At 42.5% G+C, this 13,000-nt stretch overlaps 1 protein-coding gene across 4 annotated transcripts in view; it reads left to right on the forward strand.

Annotated features, from left to right (window-relative positions):
- Positions 1-13,000, forward strand: part of SUGCT (succinyl-CoA:glutarate-CoA transferase) — a 965,969-nt gene that overhangs the window by 212 nt on the left and 952,757 nt on the right. Inside the window, exon 1 of one of the 4 annotated variants that reach the window (XM_033930264.1) lies at positions 866-1,123. The exons of 1 other annotated variant lie outside the window; for it this stretch is intronic. The gene's annotated coding sequence lies outside the window, so the exon portion shown is untranslated. Of the gene's footprint in view, positions 1-865; positions 1,213-13,000 lie in introns of those variants that run through there. 2 more of the 4 variants (XM_033930268.1, XM_033930266.1) reach the window with 2 other exon arrangements.

Consider the following 13,000-nt stretch of genomic DNA (forward strand, 5'->3'; position numbering starts at 1 on the left):
GCTGCCCCTGCCTCCTACCTATTCCAAGTATATTTTATCTTTGAGAATGTAGCATTGGTGAATCCATTCAGTAAAATACATGGCTGTCACCCATGTTTTCTGATTGTGTTGCCAGATGGATTTTGGTTGTATTTTTTTTTTCCTTCCACTATACAAACTTAAGGGTACGAAGATTCTTCACTCGATACACCACACCTGGCGTGATCATATGCCCTGTAACGTTATCACATACTACCAGAGTTAACCTGTCTTTCCAGGCTTTGAACACTGGTGCCTTCATTATACTTTTGTGAATGTACTGTACATTCTATTGGGCAAAACAAGCCAGTTTCATCACAGTTGAAGACTTGTTTTGGATGGTAGCCTTTCTTCATCGATCAACTTCTGCAAATCTGCTGGAAACATGGTATATACTTCTTCAAAAAATGCTGTGGAGACTGATGTTACTGATGCAGACTTTATTGGTAACAAAAGATAATCCACAATTTTTGGAACAATGTGAAGTAATAAAGACCAAGAGTTGGTATTGTACAGCATATTGTGACAGGGAAGCCCCTGTCACGGGTTCAAAACCTGCTTTAAACCCTGCCACTAAAGAAAATGTGCCTATTCCTAAGCCAAGGAAGCTGCCCATTAATCCTGTTCCCAGTACTAAGATCAGACAGGCAGGGCAGAACAGAGAAGGGATAGCCTGTTCCAAGTCACTATAATCCTTTTTATAAATCATCATCATTTATAATTCTCTAGCTAAACCTCTGGTCAGGCAATCTGACACAATAAGGGTTAAGGAAAGGGGTGGAGCTGACAGGCAGAACTGTGGCTAGAGCAGGAGTGAAAGTTACACAGCAGAATAAATCAGGGCCAGCTGAGAACACCCCACAAGCAATCAGGAACCTGGAGGGAAGGATGTTCCTCGCAGAACAGGGAACTGAAGGCTAGGAGCTTTGTCTTATTGCCTTCTACTAAGCAACTCCCTGTCCCACAGCACTTCCATACTAACAAAACTTTGCTTTCTAAGCAGAGGCTAATTGGAAGGGAATAGCTCCATGAGCAGGGCTTGCCAAATGCTGCTTCAGAGGATAGCCTGTATCCAGCTTCAGAGAGTGAGGAATCTCTTATGGAGGTAGAGGGAAATATCTCTGAGGGAAATTAAAACGGACTGCAGTCCAGAAACCTTAGACTATATGTCTGAATGCAGCATGAGTCAGTAAGGTACTGTGTGGGGGAAGGGAGTGAAAGTTTGTTCTATATAACAATGGCCTAAAGTACTTTAAAGAGGCATTTCTGTCCTTATGAGGGATTATATAGTGAATAAGAGTTTGATGTGTGAATGTGAGGATTGCCTAATAACAGAAATTAAGCCAGAATCCCTGTATGCAAGCAAAGCATAGTGAGTGGGGAATGGGTAATGCTAACTAACCTTAAAAGGAAAAATAAAGCCCGGAGTGGATTCGGTGACCTGACATTGCATATCCTTGATAGGGGGAACTTTTGGGAGGAGAATCTTAGACCATTAAAACAAGGGTAGATGGTTCCCAGCTTCTTGCCCAGAAATAAAAAAGGGTGGTGGGAGTATTTATACTTCAGGTAGTCAGGTGGGGAGAACTTCCTGAAGAAACAGTGGGCTCAGTACAATAATTGTGCCAAGCCTGAAAAGAGTGGAACTAAAGCCCAGGGCCGGCTGGTCCATGGGGGCTCTTGTATATAAGTTCTTGAAACCAGAATGCTGCCCAGAACTGTGCAAAGCATGGCAGCTGAAGTGTGAGAAAGAAATCCTGGTTTAAAGGAAAATATTTGGGGGGGGGGGGGTTCTTTCCTGATTGAAGCAAGGACTTGCTGTAAAAGAGAACTTTTGTTTGTGATAAATCTCCTCCAAGCACCATCAGCTGGTGTGGCTGTATTAGAACCAGTGCAAACTGAACTGGATAATAAAACTTGGAACTGGAAATTATTGGTGGAAAGTTGTTTCCCCCCCCCCCCCTCTGCTGTGTTTATTCCAGAGTGGTCCTCCAAAGAGTACTAATACTTGCGCCTTGGGCAGGAGCCAGGTTGCAAGGGCTAGGCTTACCCCTGGCCCTGTCACAATATTGACTCGCAATACCCCAACACCAACTCTTGGTCTTTATTACCCCACATCAATTTTGTTCAACACAATCATAACTCACACCTTATTATTACCGGTAGCTTGGTTACCTAACGCCTTTCACTGACAATATCAATCAGAAATCCACATCTGATCCGTTCTCACATTATTTATCACACACACACACCAAGGTCACTCTTTTCTTTAGTTCACCATATTCAACACATAGCTTATTTTATTCACTATAATAATAATCCTCTTTCCAATTATTTACACATAATTTACATTCATAGGACCCCTTAGGAAGACATTAAGGTTGAAACATGTACCATGTTGGGTCCTCTTCACTGTTACAAGTAGTGGATGTTCAACATTTCCAAAGTTGTGGATTATATTTTTGTTAACAATAAAGTCAGGATCAGTAACATCAGTCTCCACAGCATTTTTTGTTTTTGGATTCTCACTTTCATGTGGATTCAACGGGTCAACATCTTGGTTGAATATACTTTGTCATTGGCAGACAAAGCCTTTCCAGTAATTTTTATATTTTTCAAATAAATATACCTATTCCTGAATCTATGCGACCATCTCTTATTTGCTGTAAATGGCTTGGTATTCTTCTCTTCAGTGGATGCTTTCTTAAAATCTTTATATAAGCCTAAGGACTTTTGCCATAAAACACTACTGTTAATACATACGGTTCTTGTTTATTTCCTCAACTCACAAATGTAATGCTTTTTCTATCTTAACTAATCTTTTCATGTCCTAGAAACATAACTTTCACTGTTTGACGTACCACAGCAAAACTAGACCGGATTCTTTTTTGTTCTTCACTACCTCATGAATGGAAGAGTAATTCTTGCTGTACATTTTAGCAACTTCAGCATATGAATTTTTTTTTCTTATTGTATAAACTTGATAATTAGCATTTATTCACTGATGGGAAGTACTTCACAGCTTGTCTTAGACTTTGAAAAACTGTTAACATCACTATTTTTGTGCTTTCGGGCCATTATTAAGCAAAAATTGATTTTTTTTTTTTTTTTTTTACGCCATCAAAATTACAAAGACTAGGGGACACTCGAAGTTATAGGGAAATACTTTTAAAACCAATAGGAGGAAATATTTTTTTCACTCAGAGAATAGTTAAGCTCTGGAATGTATTGCCAGAGGATGTGGTAAGAGCAGTTAACACAGCTAGTTTTTTTAAAAGGTTTGAACAAGTTCCTGGAGGAAAAGTCCATAGTCTGCTGTTGAGACAGACATGGGGGAAGCCACTGCTTGCTTTGGATCAATAGCATGGAATGTTGCTACTATTTGGGTTTTTGCCAGGTACTTATGACCTGGATTGGTCATTGTGAAGATCTTCACCATCTATGGCTGCTAATTTTGTGGCCTGTGGTCTAGTACCCAAACTCGCAATCTGGGCAACCCAATCCCACAATCTGGGCAACAGCCTGCTGCCGTCGCGTATGCTGGGACTCCTGCCTTTGCGTATCTGCCGGATATGTGAACGCAGGAGTCCTGGCATACACGACGGCAGCAGGCAGTTGCAAGTTAGCTGACACCGGTGCGATCTCGCACACTGGGCAGGAAGAGAACGTCCTGCAGCCACATCATATGCAGGGACTCCTGCCTTCGCGTATCTGTTGGATATGCGAAGGCAAGAGTCCCGGTATACGAAGTGGCTGCAGGAAGTTGCTAGTCAGCTGATGCCGATGCAGGAGCTTCTCTTCCTGCCCAGTGCCCACCTGGTACTTTTGGTACTTTTAATAGTTAAAGGAAAGATTTATAAATAAAGAGTTTTACCTCATGCAAAATTGCCATTTCTTTAATAAGACATTAACTATTTTTTCTGCGGCCCTCCAAGTACCTACAAATTCAAAATATGGCCCTGCAAATGGTTTGAGTTTGGACCATTGGTCTGACCCAGTAAATTAAGGGTTATTTTCACAACACTGTAGTAATGCGGCAACAAATGTGGACAGCGAAAACGCTAGAGGCTAACTAGATGCAAAGAAAACAAAGATAGATGAGTCATGAATAAATCATGCAATCCAAAGAACAAGGCGAACACTCCACGATAAATATAGCAAAGGACTGGGGGAAAGGACTGTACACATCAACCTGAGATAAAAGCGAGTTTGTTTTTTAGATCAGAGATTTTTTCCACATTTTAGAACTATTTGATTTTGCACCATATTTTATTTCCCCCTTTTTGTTTACCCTTTTTTTTTGCTTTGTTGCTACTGGTCACGCTGTTTTTTTACACTTCCTGCAGTTATGTTTTAACATACTTGTCATATTCTGACTCTATGCATGCTGGCATTTGCAAACGTGGTAGATTATTCCTTATTGCTCCTTTCAGACTGTTTTTTGTTTCTACTTCATAACATCCTGGGGTTTTTGTTTCTGATCATGCATGGCACGATGTGTTTAGTGTTTTTTTCATAATTTAAGACGGTAGGCATCAGTAAATGATACAGTTGGTGTATTTTTTCCCCTCTAGTATTTTTCCTTCTGATGATAGGTGTTTCAGCTCCATCTATTGGGTATACTGGTTCTTTCAATATTCCGTACTCATATGTTTCAGTTTTAATTACCAAGCGTTTCCGTTTTAATAGTTTTATATTCATCATACGTATGGTTCAGCTAGAATCACTCAATTATCATTTTATTATGTATGTGTTTTTAGATACTATCATTTTTTATACATATGGTTTAATTATATTTAACTGCAATCTTCTATCATGTATATGGTTTCTATATGCCTTTCTTTTATAAGATTTTACTGTCATGTACTTTTTTAAGGTGTTTAGAAGTTATGTTGATATTTATGACTCAGTGGCCTTCTTTTGCTGTTTATTAGTTTTTAAGTTGTGTAAGTATTATCAAGCTGCACAACTCCGAGCAGTGCTAGAATGGCAAGCTCAGGAGTGTAAATTATAGGTGCTTATAAAATAGGATACGGTAAAGGAGCTCCCAATTATGCATACTCCATGGCTCCTGGGGAAGGGTAGATTGGATTGTTTGGAGGCTATTGCCACTACCTTGAGGATGTGGTGTAATGTCTAGGGTCTTCTACTGAATGGTTGTAAGTACTCTTGGTTTACCCCTATTCAATTCAGTGATTTCTACCAGGGCAGAGAGTGGGAGGGTTTTTTTTTTTTTTTTTTGCATTTGGCTCATTACGGGCTGATTTGTGTAGATCAGTTGGTGAATGTTATCATGAAGGGAATTCAACCATTCAGGGGAACTGAGGACCATGTATGGGTTGGACTCTCAGAATCTTTTTCCTTTTTTGCAAGTAAAACATTATATTTTAAGTTCGGGCATTTTGCAAGAGTTGGTGCAGGGACAGACGGTGTTTGAAAAATTACTTGGACCTGTATATATTAAGGGGAAATGACCCGTGAAAGAAGCAGCAGGGCCTTTAGATAACCATGGAATAAAGGGAGTACTAAAGGAGGACAAAGCCATCGCCGACAAAGTGAAATTTTTTGTGTCTGTATTTACTGAAGAGGATTTATCCAATATACCAGAAGCCAACAGGCTATACACTGGAAATGAAGAAGGGAAACTGACAGGGTTGACAGTCAGCCTAGAAGAGGCTTAAAAACGATAAATCCCAAGGACCGGACATCATCCACCCAAGGGTAATCAAGAAACTGAAAGGGGTTATAGCTAAACTGCTTCAACTAATAGCCAATCTGTCGATCAAATCGGAAGAGATTCCGGAAGACTGGAAAGTGGCGAATGTTACGCCGATCTTCAAGAAAGGTTCGAGGGGAGATCCGGGAAACTACAGACCAGTGAGTCTGACTTAGGTACCGGGAAAGAGGTAGAGGCACTGATAAAGGACTGCATCATTGATCACCTTAATGGATACAATTTGATGAGGACCAGCCAGCACGGCTTCAGCAAAGGAAGATCTTGCTTGACAAATTTTACTGCACTTCTTTGAGGGAATAAATAGGCAGATAGACAAGGGTGACCAGGGCAACATCATGTGTCTAGATTTTCAGAAAGCGTTCGACAAGGTTCCCCATGAACGTCTACTTCAAAAATTTGCAAGCCATGGAATTGAGGGTGAAATATTCACTTGGATTAAAAACTGGTTGGCGGATAGGAAACAGAGTGGGGGGGGTAAATGGACAATACTCGGACTGGAAAAGTGTCACAAGTGGAGTGCCGCAGAGTTTGGTGCTCGGGCCCATGCTTTTCAACATATTTATAAACGACCTAGAAATTGGTACAATGAGCGAGATGACTAAATTTGCGGATGATACAAAGCTATTCAGAGTAGTGAGAACATAGAAGGATTACGAAGACCTACAATGAGATATAAACACGCTTGTGGAATGGGCCGCGAAATGGCAAATGAGGTTCAACGTGGATAAGTGCAAGGTGATGCATGTTGGTAACAAAAATCATATGTATGAATGCAGGATGTCCGGTGCTGTACTCGGAGAGAGCCCCCAGGAAAGAGACTTGGGAGTATTTGTAGACAAGACAATGAAACCGTCCGCGCAATGTGCGATGGCGGCGAAAAGGGCAAACAGAATTCTAGGAATGATTAAGAAGGGGATCACAAACAGATCAGAGAAGGTTATCATGCCGCTGTACTGGGCCATAGTGCACCCCCACGTGGAGTACTGTGTCCAACACTGGTCGCCGTACATGAGAAAGTACATAGTACTGCTCAAAAAAGTCCAGAGAAGAGCGGCAAATATGGTTAAGGGACTGGAGGAGTTGCCGTACAATGAGAGGCTAAAGAAACTGGGCCTCTTCTCCCTTGAGGAGATTGAGAGGGGACATGATTAAAACATTCAAGAAAGAGAGATTGTTCACTCTCTCCAAGGTGGAGAGAACAAGAGGACACTCTCTAAAGTTAAAAGGGGATAGACTGAAAAAAGAGCTCCTTTAAAGAACCCTTGAAAAAGCCCTTACAGGCGAAACGGGTCCCATCGGGGCACACTAGAGGCACTGCATGCAATAATAAGTAAAAAATGAAACATATGCTGTTTTCTAGTCTTTATTTATTTTAAGAAAAATAACTATAGCAGTTATATATAAATAGAATTGATGGCTCATATGCCACAGTACAATTGAACCCTAACAAGTGAGGTTCACAGTTGTTGTTGGAGTTTCCAAATCGCCTCACTTCTCATCTTCAATACTGTTTTACTGGTTTTTCCTGCCCAAATCTTCCTCTACACGGTTATTTTGTGGTGGAACTTGTCTTCACCGACATCCTCTGATGATTTTAGCAATCTCGGGATCTTGACCTTGTCGGTTTTTTCTTCCCTTGCTTTTTTTCTTCTTTAGCACATGTTCATGTATTTTCTCCAGAAGCAGTTTCCCGTCGACGCCAGTGATTTGGTACCAGGACTCGGGTACCAGGAATCCCGACACCAGTGTTCCGGTACCCAGCATACTTCCGACATTGCTTCCCTGGCCTGCACCGCCTGTGATGCTTCTTCTTTGGTAAGTTGGTTTTTTTCTTTAGACTTCAGCTTATCCTATAGGTGACATCATCCAAGCTTGGTCATTGTAGCAGTGAGTCAAATCCTGCCGACCTTTTGTTTCAGTCCTATCTCTGGCTCTGCTTCGATGTTGATGACTGTCTTGATATGGGCATGTTCATCTTGGAAGCGTGGAGTGACACCAATGGTACCGATCATGAGACAAGGGTACCGGTGTTTCTTCTATTTTACAGCCACACCTATGGTACCGGTCATCGACCAAGGGTATTGGTGTTCTTTTCTTCTATTCTACAGCCACACCTATGGTACCGGTGTTCTGTTCTTCCTGCTCTGGAATAACACCATTGGTACTGGTTAGAGACCATAGGTACCAGTGTTTTTTCTTTCCCCTCCGGGAGGGGCACCGATGGTACCGGTTATGGGTCCTGGGTGCCGGTGCTTTTTTCTTTCTACTCCACAATGACACCATTGGTACCGGTCATGGACCAACTGTACCGGGGTCCTTTTCTCTCTCCTTGACAATAACACCATGGGTACCAGTCATGGACAACGGTATCGGTGTTTTTTTCTCTCTGCTTGGGAATGACATCATCGGTACCGGTCAGAGGTTACCAAGGGTACGAGTGTCTTTTCCTTTCTCCTTGGCCATGCCACCATCGGTACCGGTGTCCTTTCCCGTCTGCTCCAGTGGTGCTGTGTGCCTTCATTCCGGCTTTTTTCATCTCGGGAGTGTTGACCTTTGGTACCGGTGTTGTATCTAATGATACCGGTTCTTCCTTTTTAACAGTGTTCTCTTTCATGCCCACGATTTTGATCGACGTCGGCATGTTTTCACTGTTCCTGTGGGTGATGTCGATGTTTATAATGGGTGTCGACCTCCCTGCTCGATGTCGACTTCTCTCTGTTATTGTCATCTCTTCTGATTGATGTCGCAGTCCATACCTACATCCAGGTCACAATCGGACTTTCTTATCGACATCGACATGTTCAATTGTGCTACGGTTGTTTGGGTTCTCAGTCCTATCGACACCGTCTCCTCTAGTGCTGCCTGGTTCAGTTTTTTTGATTCTGGGGACGTTTTCACATGAGTCTTCTCTGCTTTTCTTGACTCCTATCCCATGACACCAGTTGGTCCTTGCATTTACCGGTGTCGGTGATTCCTTCATGGTCTTGGTTTTGCTTGGTTGAGAATGTCCCATGAAACAAACAGGTGGTAGATTTAACACACAATGGAGAAAGTATTCTTTTCAGACAACTCACAATCAAGCTGCGGAATTTTTGCACAAGGCATCTAGAATTGCTGGGTTTAAAAGGGGTTTGAATATGTTACTGGACCAGGAGCAGTAGAATATGATTTGGTTGTAGGGGTCAAGCCAACCAACCAACCTCTGTTTCTGCCAGCTCTCTGGCTTCTGATGCTAAGTGGGGCAAATAGTTGGCTAGGCCAGAGTCTCACCAGTCCATCTTATTCCACCACCTATGATGGAAGAAAGTCCATAAGCAACTAGCCAGGAGTGGAGGAGTGGCCTGGTAGTTAGAGCAGCTGCCTCAGCATCCTGAGGTTTTATGTTCTATTCCCACTGCAGCTACTTGTAACTCTGGGCAAGTCACTTAGAACTTCATTGCCCCCGGTACAAAAAAAGTATCTAAGAGACATAAACTGCTTTGATTGTAACCATACAGAAAAAGCGATATATCAAGTCGGTGATTCCTTCATGGTCTTGGTTTTGCTTGGTTGAGAGGCTTGTGGTGTCTTTTGGATCTATGCCCCATCTCTCTCTGAAGTGGTGGGTGCTTCTTCATCACATGTACTTTTTTCCCCTGAGTGGGGTTCGCACGGTTTTCATATTTTCATGACATGTTATTTTTTTTTTACAGATCCATTAGCAAATTTTCTGTAACTGCATTCCTTTGGGAATTGACTTTATACAGTCATTTCTTTTCTTACGGAATGTCTTTTCCTTCCTTGTACTTATCTCAAGGTTCCTTTACTTCCCTTCCTTGATCTCTGTGGGGACTTTTTTGACACGTCCTTTGAAGTGGTTAACATGTGTCATTGTTTCCCCCCTGGTGGAGTTCATCCTCACAGTTAGAGTGTGGGCTTCTGTCTTTTTGGGCACAGTGGACAAGACTGGGGACTAGTGCTGCCTGATTCACGATTCAAATCGATTCACCGATTCATTTTGGATGAATCGTTTCGAATCGATTTACCCTGCCAAAAATTAGCCTCCCGATTCGTTGACTGACCCTCCCCACTCGCCCTCTAAAGAAGGAGGGGCAGCGCTGCCTTTTGCTGGCCTGCCGCTCCTGCTTTAGAGGGCGAGTGGGGAGAGTCAGTCGGGAAGAGGCTTACCCGCTGGCCTCCCGATGCTGTGCTGTCCGTCTTCTCCCACTGGCCTCCCGAATCAATCTTCCTAACTTCAGCAGCCTGCAATAAGATCGCTGGCGCTAGCGATCTTTGCAAGCTGCCTTTGCAAGCTGCTGTACGGCTTCGGAGCGTCTTCTCTCTGCCGCAGTCCCGCCCCTTCTCTGACATGCATATGCCGGACTTTGGGGGGGAAGAAATAATGGGTCTGAAAATAGAGAAGAGGAAGAGAGATGATGGACAATGGGATTTAGGGAGGGAAGGAACAGAAAAGGAGAGAAGTTGGATACAAAGGATGGTGTCGAGGTGGGGATAGAGATACTGGATAGGAGGGTAGTTGGGAAAAGAAAGGGACAGGTGGTGGACCCTGGGGTGGTGGGGAAGGAGAGAGAGATGCTGGATGAAAGGGTAGTTAAGAAAAGATGGATCTGTGGATGGAGACAAAAAAAAAGATGCCAGACCTCCGGGGGAGGAAAGGGAAACAGAAGGGGAGGACAGAGATGGCAGATGGATGGTTAGAACGGAGAAAGAAGGAGACCCTGGCAAGCAAGTTATCAGAAGACAACCAGAGCCTGGGACCAACAAGATTTGAATAATGACCAGACAATAAAAGATAGAAAAACTAATTCTATTTTCCATTTTGTGATTACAATATGTCAGATTTGAAACGTGTATCCTGCCAGAGCTGGTGTTAGACCACAAACGTGAGCTAGGATTTAACAGAGAGAGGAAAAGTCTTTTTTGTTTGTTTATTTTGTTTACACCACAGCGCCAGTGTGGTTAGGAGAAGGCAAAGAGGGTGAAGAGGCTATAAAATAAACCCACCAGGATGTTTGAAAAAAACACCCAATTGGGCAGGAAAATCGAATCGAAAAACCAATTCAGTAGGCTGAATCGCAATTTTTTTTCCTGAAGCACTACTGGGGACTGGTTAGCCAAATGGGCTTCCTGGAATCCTTTCCTGCCTCAATGGTTTTACTTGGCATACGTTTGTGTACACATTTCATGTAGCTGCTTTCCAATTATAGTACTGTACCTGTTTTTGCAGATCTGTTTTTTACGGATCTGGTCAGCATCTGAGTGTCTCTTTTTATCATTACTCAACAGGCCTGGTTATTGCATAAGTCTGCTTTGGGGAAAGTGTTCCTGGGGCTGTGCTGGAACATGTTTCCTCTACATTATGGACCTGGTGAATTTCTCTGGCCGCAACTGTGTAGCAGTCTTTACTTTCATGACAGCTGTCTTATCAGTTTTCATATACTCCTATGAGCCTAGGCTCTCTGAGTTCTCTTCATGTGGAGGCTTTATCCATTTAATCTTTTCACCCTGCTCTCAGACTCTGTTCTTTTGAGAGTCTATGTGGGATCTTACGCAGTCCTTCCTGTTTTTCTCCTGCTTATTCTCCTTGATGGGTTCTCTTTGGTTACTGATCTTTCTTTTAATTGTCAAGGCCACTGGATGACTCATGGTTCTGCTTTCTGTTTATCCAGGCAGCCGCTACAGGCTCCAATTCATATGGCTTTCGACCTATGTTTTTCAACCGTTCTCCTTTCCAGTTTTAGTTTTTTTCCTTCCAGATTATTCAGGGGGTATCTGATTGTGCTGGCCACATCTATTCAATTACAGGGCCTTCTTGTTTTTTCCATTTTTAGCATCCAGTTTTGTACCCGGTTGTTTTTTTCCTGAGAGATGGTTCTGACGTTTTTTTCTCACTCATTTCATTTTCTTTACCTTTTTCTTTTCCGTACCCGTTTTACATGTCTGTGTTTCTTTGGGGTACTTCTTGACTCCACTCTTCTGAGAGTGTTTTATTTTTTCAGATTGTTTTTAATCTTACACATGTTGTTTCTTTTCAGCAACAGGCATTTTCATGTTCCTGTTATGCTACGGGTTGGATTATATTCTTGTACCCCTCAGTGGTCTTTTGTTTTCCACTGGTACCAGGCGAGGGCTTAACTCTCAAAGCTTGTATATCTTTGACTTCCTCTAGTCTCTACGGAAGTTCCCTTTTCTATTTGTTACCTTTTTGCATGGTATTCATGCTTGCTGCATCAAATTTCTGCCTGGGGAGTGCATAAGGGCATTCTACAGCCTCAGGGTCTTTCGACTGCCAGGCATCAGATTTTTTCCCCTAATTTTTTCTAATGATATTTTTAGGACCTCATGTTTTTCATTGTCTGCACTGTACTCAACACCTCCTTCATTGCCCAATCAATTCAGGGGTTTCCCACTACATGTAATTGAGCAAGGAGTCTAGGGCTCTCTCCTGTTATGTCAGGAGACCCTGTTTTTTTGTGCCCTTGGAGACAATTGGCCATCTGCTCTTGCTGATATTCATGGGGAGTTGAATTTTCTAGCAACCATTTTCAGCAGGATTCTTTCATCCTTTTACTCCAGGATTTTTCTTCGTCTGGCAACGGTTATTTTTCTCCTGGATTGGACGAGTATATTTTTATATGCATTCCCTTCGCTTCTTCTCCTGTTGAGCTTTTTCATTAAGCTCACGAGAGCTGTTACCTCCAAGATGCATGGTGATCCAGTCATCATGAGTTCTCCCTTCTTCGTCCACTCAAATTTTGGGAGCTCTTTCTTTTTCTCATTTTCCTGCTTGGTTCACTCCGACTCAGGAATCTTTGATTTCTTTCAAACTTCATTGGTTTTTCTTTGAGCTGCGTCCGTTTCATTTATGTCTTTCTCAGCCTATTTGTTGATTTCTGCCAGGACACCAGCCACTCGTCCTTGTTGATACCAAAAGTGGTTTCGTTTTCTTTCCGGGTGTCTTTTTCTCTGCCTGTTTCCACTTTCCTAACCGTTGGTATTTTTTCTTTGTTTGATTCTAGTCTCGAGTCTATGGCTCTCAGACTTCTTTTTAATGCTATTGCATTTTCTTCCCTTGATTTGTCAAGGAGCAATCTCTTTCTGCTTTCTTCTCTGGTGCCCAGGCTCATGACAGGATTTTTTTCATGTGTCACCACACCTCATTCCTTTTTCTGTCGTCTGGACTATTCCTGTGGTTATTTCATGGTTGTTGATGCTACCATTTGTAACAATGGCGTCAGCTCCACT

This window comes from Geotrypetes seraphini, chromosome 2, assembly GCF_902459505.1.
Source record: "Geotrypetes seraphini chromosome 2, aGeoSer1.1, whole genome shotgun sequence".
Classification (NCBI taxonomy): Eukaryota; Metazoa; Chordata; class Amphibia; order Gymnophiona; family Dermophiidae; genus Geotrypetes; species Geotrypetes seraphini.